General features: G+C 40.4%; 1 long non-coding RNA gene across 1 annotated transcript; it reads left to right on the forward strand.

The window, feature by feature from the left end:
• Window positions 1–5,600: 5,600 nt before the first annotated feature.
• Window positions 5,601–9,188, forward strand: LOC140955347 (uncharacterized). The gene is made up of 3 exons (XR_012169320.1): window positions 5,601–5,919; window positions 7,300–7,356; window positions 8,065–9,188. It is a non-coding gene; the product is annotated as an uncharacterized lncRNA (long non-coding RNA).
• Window positions 9,189–9,812: the final 624 nt, after the last annotated feature.

The following is a 9,812-nucleotide window of genomic DNA, read 5'->3' on the forward strand; positions in this document are numbered from 1 at the left end:
GCTTAACTATAGATGTGACCGTTGGATCATGCTCAAATTTTTTCACGAGTTTCCGGAGGTTGTTTTCCATGGAGGTGCCCGGAATCGATACGACACGCCGACAGTGTCTCGTCGGGGCCACACCACCGACACGACCAGAGTAGCAGCTCAAAAGGTCTGTATCTATAGATCCCACCGTTGGATCGCCCTTAAATTTTTTCACAAGTTTCTAGGGGTTGTTTTCCATGGATGTGCATGGAATTGGTTTGACATGTCAACAATGTCCAGTCGAGGCCACTCCACCGAAACGAATAGAGTAACGACTCAAAAGGTCCGTATCTATAGATCCCCCCGTTGGATCGCGCTCAAATTTTTTTACGAGTTTTCGGACGATGTTTTCCATCGAGTTGCATGGAATCGGTAATACACGCCAAAAGCAACCGGTCGGGGACATTCGACCGACACGATCAAAGTAGCGGCTCAAAAGGTCCGTTACTATAGATTCCACCGTTGGATCTTGATCAAATTTTCTCACGAGTTTTCGAAGCCTATTTTCCATGGAGTTGCCTGGAATCGATACGACTCTCCTACAGCGTCTGGCCGGGGCCATTCCACCGACACGACTAAAGTACCGGCTCAAAAGGTCCATAACTAGAGTTGCCTGGATCATGCTCAAATTTTTTCACGAGTTTCCGGAGGCTGTTTTTCATGGAGGTGCGTGGAAGCGGTACGACACCTCGACAGCGTCCGGTCGGGGCCAGTCCACCGAGACGACCTGACTACCGGCTGAAAAGTTCATTAACTATAGATCTCACCGTTGGATCGCCCTCAAATTTTTTCACGAGTTTCTAAGGGCTGTTTTTCGTGGATGTGCGTGGAATTGGTATGATACGTCGACAATGTCCAGTTGATGCCACTCCACCGACACAAACAGAATACCGGCTCAAAAGGTTCGTATCTATAGATCCCACCGTTGGATCTTGATCAAAATTTTTCACGAGTTTCCGGAGGCTGTTTTCCATGGAGTTGCCAGGAATCGGTATGACTCGACTACAACGTCCACTCGGGGCCATTCCACCGACACGACCAGAGTACTGGCTGAAAAGGTGCTTAACTATAGATCTGACCGTTGGATCATGCTCAAATTTTTTCACGAGTTTCCGGAGGCTTTTTTCATGGAGTTGCGCGGAATTGGTATGAGAAGTGACAAAGTTCGGTCGAGGCCATTCCACCGACACGACCAGAGTATCAGCTTAAAAGGTCCGTAACTATAGATCCCACCGTTGGATCGCGTTCAAATTTTTTCACGAGTTTCTGGAGGATGTTTCCATGGAGTTTTGCGGAATCAGAACTACATGTCGACGGCGTCCGGTCGGGGCCATTCCACCGACACTGCTAGAGTATCGGCTCAAAAGGTGCATAACTATAGATCTGATCGTTGGATCGCGCTCAAATTTTTTCATGAGTTTCCGGAGGATGTTTCCATGGAGTTTCGTGGAATCAGAACTACACGTCGACGGCATCCGGTCCAGGCCATTCCACCGACACTTTCAAAGTACCGGCTCAAAAGGTGCATAACTATAGATCCGATCATTGGACCGAGCTCAAATTTTTTCACGAGTTCTGGAGGATGTTTCCCATGGAGTTTCGCAAAATCGGAACCACACGTCGACGGCGTCTGGTTGGGGCCATTCCACTGACACGACCAGAGTAGCGACTCAAAAGGTCTGTATCTATAGATCCGACCGTTGGATGGCGCTCAAATGTTTTCACGAGTTTCTGGAGGCTGTTTCCAATGGAGTTGTGTGGAATCGGTACGACACGCCGACGGCATCCAGTTGGGGCCATTCCACGGACACGACTAGAGAATTGGCTCAAAAGGTGCATAACTATAGATCCGATCGTTGGATCGCGCTCAAATTTTTTCACGAGTTTCCGGAGGCTGTTTTCCATGGAGTTGCCTGGAATCGATACGACACACCTGCAGCGTCCAGTTGGGGTCATTCCAACGACACGACTAGAGTACCAGCTCAAAAGGTTCTTAACTATAGATCCGACCACTGGATCACGCTCAAATTTTTTCACGAGTTTCCGGAGGCTGTTTTCCATGGAGTTGCGTGGAATCGGTACGACAAGTGGACGGAGTTCGGTTGGGGCCATTCGACCGACACGACCAGAGTACCAGCTCAAAAGGTCCGTAGAAATAGATCCGACCATTGGATCGCTCTCAACTTTTTTCACCAGTTTCCGAATGTTGTTTTCCATGGAGGTGCGCGGAATCGGTATGACAAGTGACAGATTCCAGTCGAGGCCATTCCACCGACACGACCAGAGTATCGGCTTAAAAGATCCGTAACTATAGATCCCACCGTTGGATAGCGTTCAAATTTTTTCACGAGTTTCAGAGGCTATTTTCCATGGAGTTGCCTGGACTAGGTACGACACGTCGACAGCGTCCGGTCGGGGCCATTCCACCGACACTACCAGAGTACCGGCTCGAAAGGTCTGTATCTATAGATCTGACTATTGGATTGCGTTCAAATGTTTTCACGAGTTTCCAGAGGCTGTTTCCTATGGAGTTGCGTGGAATCGGTACGACACGCCAACAACGGCCGGTTGGGGCCATTCCACGGACACAACCAGAGAACCGACTCAAAAGGTGCATAACTATAGATCCGAGTGTTGGATCGCGCTCAAATTTTTTCACGAGTTTTCGAAGGCTATACTCAATAGGTATGACACATCAACAGCGTCCGGTCTGGGCCATTCCACTCACACGGCCATAGTAGCGGCTCAAAGGGTCCATATCTATAGATCCGATCGTTGGATTGCGCTCAAATTTTTTCACGACTTTTCGGAGGTTATTTTCCATTAAGTTGCCTGGAATCGGTACGACATATCTACAGCATCCGGTCCAGGCCATTCCACCAACACTACTAAAGTACCGGCTCAAAAGTTTCGTATCTATAGATCCGATCATTGGATCACGCTCAAATGTTTTCACGACTTTCCAGACGTTGTTTTCAATTAAGTTGCCTGGAATCGGTACGACACGCCTACAGGGTCCGGTCGGGGCCATTCCACATACACGACCAGAGTACCGGCTCAAAAGTTCTGTATCTATAGATTCGACCGTTGATCGCGCCCAAATTGTTTCACAAGTTTCCCGAGGCTGTTTTCCATGGAGTTGTGCGAAATCAGTACGACACGCCGACGGCGTCCGGTCGGGGCCATTCCACTGACTCGACCAGAGTATCGGTTCAAAAGGTGCATAATTGTAAATCCGACCGTTGGATCGTGCTCAAATTTTTTCACGAGTTTCCAGAGGCCATTTGCCATTGAGTTGCGCGGAATTGGTACGACACGTGGACAGCATCCGGTCGGGGCCATTCCACCGACACGACCAGAGTATCGGCTCAAAAGTTCCGTATCTATAGATTCGACTGTTGGATCGCGCCCAAATTTTTTCACAACTTTTCATAGGCTGTTTTCCATGGAGTTGCGTGGAATCGGTACGACACGCTGACGGCGTCCGGTCAGGGCCATTCGACCGACACGACTAGAGTAGCGGCTCAAAAGGTCTGTATCTATAGATCCGACCGTTGGATCGCGATCAAATTTTTTCACGAGTTTTCGGAGGCTGTTTTCCTTGGAGTTGCATGGAATCGGTACAACACATGGACGGTGTCTGGTCGGGGCCATGCGACCGCCACGACCAGAGTATCGGCTTAAAAGGTCCGTAACTATAGATCCGATCATTGGATCGTGCTCCAATGTTTTCACGAGTTTTCGGAGGATGTTTTCCAATGGAGTTGCATGGAATCGAAACTACACGCCGACGGCGTCTAGTCGGGGCCATTCCACGGACATGACCAGTGTACCGGCTCAAAAGGTGCATAACTATAGATCCGATCGTTGGATCCTGCTCGAATTTTTTCACGAGTTTCTAAAGGCTGTTTTCCATGGAGTTGCCTAGAATCGGTACGACACTCCTGCAGCGTCCGGTCAAGGCCATTCCACCAACACGACCAAAGTACCGGCTCAAAAGTTCCGTATCTATAGATTCGACCGTTGGATCGTGCCTAAATTTTTTCATGAATTTCCAGACGTTGTTTTCCATGGAGTTGTGTGGAATCGGTACCACATGCCGACGGCGTCCGGTCAGGGCCATTCCACTGACATGACTAGAGTACCGGCTGAAAAGGTGCATAATTGTAGATCCAACCGTTGGATCGCGCTCAAATGTTTTCACGAGTTTCCGGAGGCTGTTTTCCATGGAGTTGCGCAGAATTGGAACTACACGCCGACAGCATCCGGTCCAGGCCATTGCACCGACACGACCAGAGTACCGGCTCAAAAGGTTCGTAACTATAGATCCGATCGTTGGATCGCGCTTAAATGTTTTCACGAGTTTCCGGAGGCTGTTTCCCATGGAGTTGCGTGGAATCGGAACTACATGCCAGCAGCGTCTGGTCCAAGCCATTCCACTGACATGACCAGAGTAGCGGCTCAAAAGGTCCGTCTCTATAGATCCGACTGTTGGATCGTGCTTAAAAGGGGTCAGCTAAAAAAGAGAAGAAAAACACACCCTTTCCTCCAAAAACTCAAAATCATGAATTCTTCTTTCCTTTTGATTGGTTTTTCAATAAACATGTAAGGCTAAACTCTTTTTCTTAGTTGCAAGGACAGATAAACCTTTAGATTTCAAGAACCATGAGATTTATTTTACCTTTTCTATTTAGTTTATATGATTAATATGTTTGTTTTCTTATGTTTATTTCCTATGTTTGTTTATTTTAATTGCTATAACGGACTCTAAGTTATTATTGTAAATAATCTATTGCTAAGTTTGCTATCAAAACTTGAGCTGTGATATATAAACTTATGAAGCAACTGAGTTTAATAATCATAGAAGATTTATGTTATTAATCTTAAGCAAAACATTTGATCAAATCAAACATGGATTGCGAAAAGTTATATTGTTTAGATTAATCAACTTATTTCGTTCTTAAGGCTGCCATTGAATTAAATTACTAGCGCAGACACTGTAGTTATTTGATGTTTATGTGAAACCCTAGAAAATTTATGATTTAAATATGCGGATGTATAACTTGCCATGTAAACGGAGGACTGAAAGTGATATATAATGGAGGGGATGACCTCCATAAAATGAATTGTTGTTTTAGAATTCATAAAGACAAATAAACTGGTAACGTGTTTTGATGAATAAAATAATGAGAGAAATGACAAAATGAATATATTCCAAAATAATAAAATGACATTAAAGGTTTAGAAGGATAATTGATATTATTTTATGTGAAGATTGAACAAGAAAATTTGGATAGTTGACGAAAACTCATAAACTGACCAATTTTACACTAGAAAGCAGAGCTCTCAATCCAATCGTCGGATTGGGATGAAATTTTGCATGAAGTCTATTAATATGTTTTCCTATATTGGTGAAAGATATCATCCCAATGGGAGTTTGGTAAAGACTAAAGATTTAAGCAGAAACAAACCGGATGGTTTTCAAATAAAAAAAGAAGAAGAAAACAAATAATATATAAATACATAAATGAAGGACATAAATGTAATTAGAAAAACAATGGTGGCTATATCTCTTGAATCCACCGTTGGATCATGTTGATTTTTGGATATATTGTTCTTCTCACACTCCTCTATAAACTGACCGGAGAGATTTGAAGGAAATAATCCATTGAGCAGCCATCATCATCGGAAGTGTCCTGGAAAACAAAAGGAAATATACCTGCAGGGCAGTTTTGGTCGCCGGCCGATTTCTCTCTCTTCTACTGTTGGATCGTGCTTATTTTTGGATATGTGGTGCGCCTAGATGTGGTCTACACCCTGGACGGTGGAGATCGGAAACGCACTCTCCGGAAAGGTTTGGTTCATGTTGAACAGTAGCTCGTCCATTTTCAGGTTAGTTCGGTTTTATTAAGATCTATGGAGATCCAACCGTTGGATTATTTTGATTTTGAGATATATTGTACACAACACAATGATATATATTCTGACCGTTGGGTTCAAGGAAATAATCAAAGGTGGATGAGTTGTTGCTATTTGAATCTATTGCTAGTCTTAGTAAAACATTTAGGAATCTTGATTTAATTACATGTTTTGATGAAATTAAAATTGTGTGGGTGTAGGGTTTATGTAAGAAATAATGGTAAAATGTGCTCTTGTTATTAGTGTTGTTATAGATTAATTGTGTTGTAAAATGTGTTAGGGAAGTTTTGAAATTTGGATGAAGGGACATTGAGTTTGTTGATTTAATGGATATATGTTTTTTAGGCATTAAAAAGGATTGGGTCTAGTGGTAATTGAAAGAAAACTTGAAGAAAACTTTATCCTCCATTTAATGCAAAGATTCGGCCTAGACATATAAATGAGAGGATGAGCTTAATTGTTTTAATTGCCATGGAATTTGAGTTGAATGAGGTTAGAATAGATATGAAATGAATTGGTAAAGGTTTATATGGAATAATTAAAAAGGGAATCATCCCTCACCATGAATGAAGGCATTCGGCCAAATGAAGAAGAAATAAGGAGATAAGACTTTGATTCATTTTCTATGAAAACTAGGTATGGATTCATATATTTGTATAAAGAAAATTAGGTAGAGTGTCAATTGGAAGAATTTTAAGAAGATTCAAATTCTCATCATAATATGGAATCCAACCAAAAATGAAAATCTTGAACTTGAGTTTATTCGACCTAATGTTATGGGGATTTTTATGGGATTGTGGTTTGTTGAATGCCAAATGAATTGTGTTATGTTTGAAATAATAGATCAATGTGAGGAAAATGTCATTTTGTGGAATTTTAACGTTGTCCAAATGGATAATAAAAGAGGAGGAAAAGGTTAAATTAAGGCGTACATGGAATTATGATGAAAATATGTTGTTAAATTTACTTAAGATGAAGTAAAGTGGACTTATGAAAAAGAATTGGAAAACTCATCATGAAAATAAATAAATAAAAAAAATAAGGTCATTCGGCCAAGAGTTGGTTTGATAAGGAAAATGAATTAGTTTCAATGGTATGAATAAATGCAAGTATGTGATGTTACTAAGTTTGTACATGATGGATTGAGTAGACAAAAATAAAATAACATAAATTAAGATTGTTAGGTCATGTTTAAAGATACTCAGTCTGGAAAAAACAAGTCATGAAAAGAAAGGAAATAAATAAATAAATATGCGAATGCATGTGTCAAGCGATTCTAAATTTAAATGAATTTTAGAATGGAATTTTCAATTATGGTGGAGCCACATTTGATATGTATCTTTAATGATACAGGAGAGATTGCAGAATCTGTTCAGTAGCATGGGACTTTTGCGCGAGTTCAAGCATTAGGTAGGTGACTTGCACCTTTCTTTTTTTTTCATACGTTGATTATTGAAATACTTTAATATGATTATTACCGTATTGTTAGAATCGATATTAGATTGTCAAACGCTTAAATGTTGACTAAAGGTTGATTAGCTTCGGCTAATGGCATCCGAATGGATGGCCGGGATGAAGGACTGATTAGCTTCGGCTAATGACATCCGAATGGATGGCCGGGATGAAGGACTGATTAGCTTCGGCTAACCAGGACGAACGATTGATTAGCTTCGGCTAATAGCATCCGAAAGGATGGCCGAGACGAGCGATTGATTAGCTTCGACTAATGACATCCAGATGGATGACCAGGATAAATGAATGATTAGCTTCGGCTAATCGGGATGAACGATTGATTAGCTTCGGCTAATGGCATCCAAAAAGCTGGCCGGGACGAACGATTGATTAGCTTGGCTAATGGCATCCGAAGTGGATGATCGGGGTGAGTGAACGGTTAACCTCAGCAAATAATGCCTTAATAGGATAGCCGGGTTTAAGATTATGGTTGATTGCAAAATAAATAAAATAAAATCGGTGCATCTATATGTACTACTAGCTGTTTATACCAAGTACATGATGATATTATAAATGTTAATGCTTCATTTAACTGCCAGAACGTTAGTTACCATTATTAGTATTCTTATGTATTTGCATTCTCTTAAATATTTTGTGCTGCTGCAGGGACATCACACCAACGAGATGTCTAGGAAACCCGATACACGGGAACCTACTTTTGCAAGGAATCATGTAGATGCATTCTAAATCATAATGTATTTTGTATGAATCAATGTACTGAATGTATAACTGGAGGCTGGGTAATTCGTATGGAATTACCATATGTACTGGTAACCAAGGAAGGTTAACCAAATATGTGGGTAATTATATGAAATTACCAGAATTATTGGCAATTGAGATGAGTTAGCCAGATAGTTAAGTTTTGAAAAGATTATGTGAATTAATTGATTGAAGTTAGAAGTAGTAAATTCTAAATGTTATGAGTAAAATAATTAATATATGACTAAGATTTTGAGTAAATTAATTAATGTGGTTATTGGGTAGACACAATGATTTGGAGACTGGAGGGGAATTGATAGATAATTAATTACCATAGTGTTGGTGACTAAGGATACATTACAGTGATACTTAACACCATAATGATGGTGGCTAAGGGCATAAATTGATACTTGGCACTGTAATGAGGGTGACCAAGGTTATATGAAGGATGCTTAGTGACCGTAGTGTCGATAACTAAGATTGTGTGCAAATGATACTTGGCAACCGTGATTACAATGCATATGATGTTAATAAGAAAAATGAAAGGGATTCGATACGAATGGAAGAATCAAATGGCATGGATTAGCTACTAGGTTTGGATTGCTAATGGTATCGAAGAGGTTTCATCGGTGCTGGTATATTTTAAATTGATTAGTCTAGCCCAATATTAGAAGACTAATGATATTAATGAGATTTATTAGTTTTAGCGATTACCTTCTAGCAACAGATTTAGAAAAGGAAAAAAAAAATATTGATTAATTATTCCAAAAGAATGAGATAAGCTAATGATATCAAGAGAGGAATATCTTGGTATCAAGTGAAAATTGATTTATAAGGAGATGGTGTTCGCAAACCGTTGAGTTGTGTTGAGATTTCCAAGATGGAATTATTCTTGGCAAATGAGATAGGATATTAGATGGATATTGGTAATAGATGGAAAATATATGTTGTAAAAGAGGTTTATGCCTAATTTTATATATAAAAAGAAATTTCGTAGAGATTATTGTCTGCCATTATTATTGCTTGTTACTATCTTTTATATTTATGTGTACATGTTAAATTCTATTTTCAGGCCCACCAGGGTCGCGTCAAGGTTAATACTAGTTTAGTTATCTTTTGCTTTTGACCATGTAAATTAAAAGACTTATCTCCTAAAACTTGAGATGTAATATAAATACGTAAATTTGAATGTATGTCTTTAATCTAATGGTTGAAACTCTTAGTACCTTTTTGGCCATGCATGTTTACAGTTGAAATTGAATGTTTTATTTGAACTGCATTATATGATGTTATTGAATAAGATGTGTTGTGTTGATGAGAATGAGTTGGGTTGAGGCCCAGGATGATTGGGTCGTGATTTTGAGTTATAAGATGTGAGTTATTAGAAATGTAAACAGGGTATATGTCGATAACTTGGGACCTACCGGTACAGGGGAGACTCTGCCGAAATTTTGGTGGAAATTTGGGTGGAACCTGTATATATATATAAAAAAAAATTTACCTGAAAACTTCTAATGTATCGCGGAAAAAGGATGTAGGAAATCGAGGTTGTTACAGTTGGTATCAGAGCGCGGTTGTGATTCAGTAGACTTATTAAGCATGGAAAGTATAATGAATCGCGTATCTTGATATAGAATGAACTAGGCATGTATATA

The sequence above is a fragment of the Populus alba genome, chromosome 3 (assembly GCF_005239225.2).
Source record: "Populus alba chromosome 3, ASM523922v2, whole genome shotgun sequence".
NCBI classification, from domain to species: Eukaryota; Viridiplantae; Streptophyta; class Magnoliopsida; order Malpighiales; family Salicaceae; genus Populus; species Populus alba.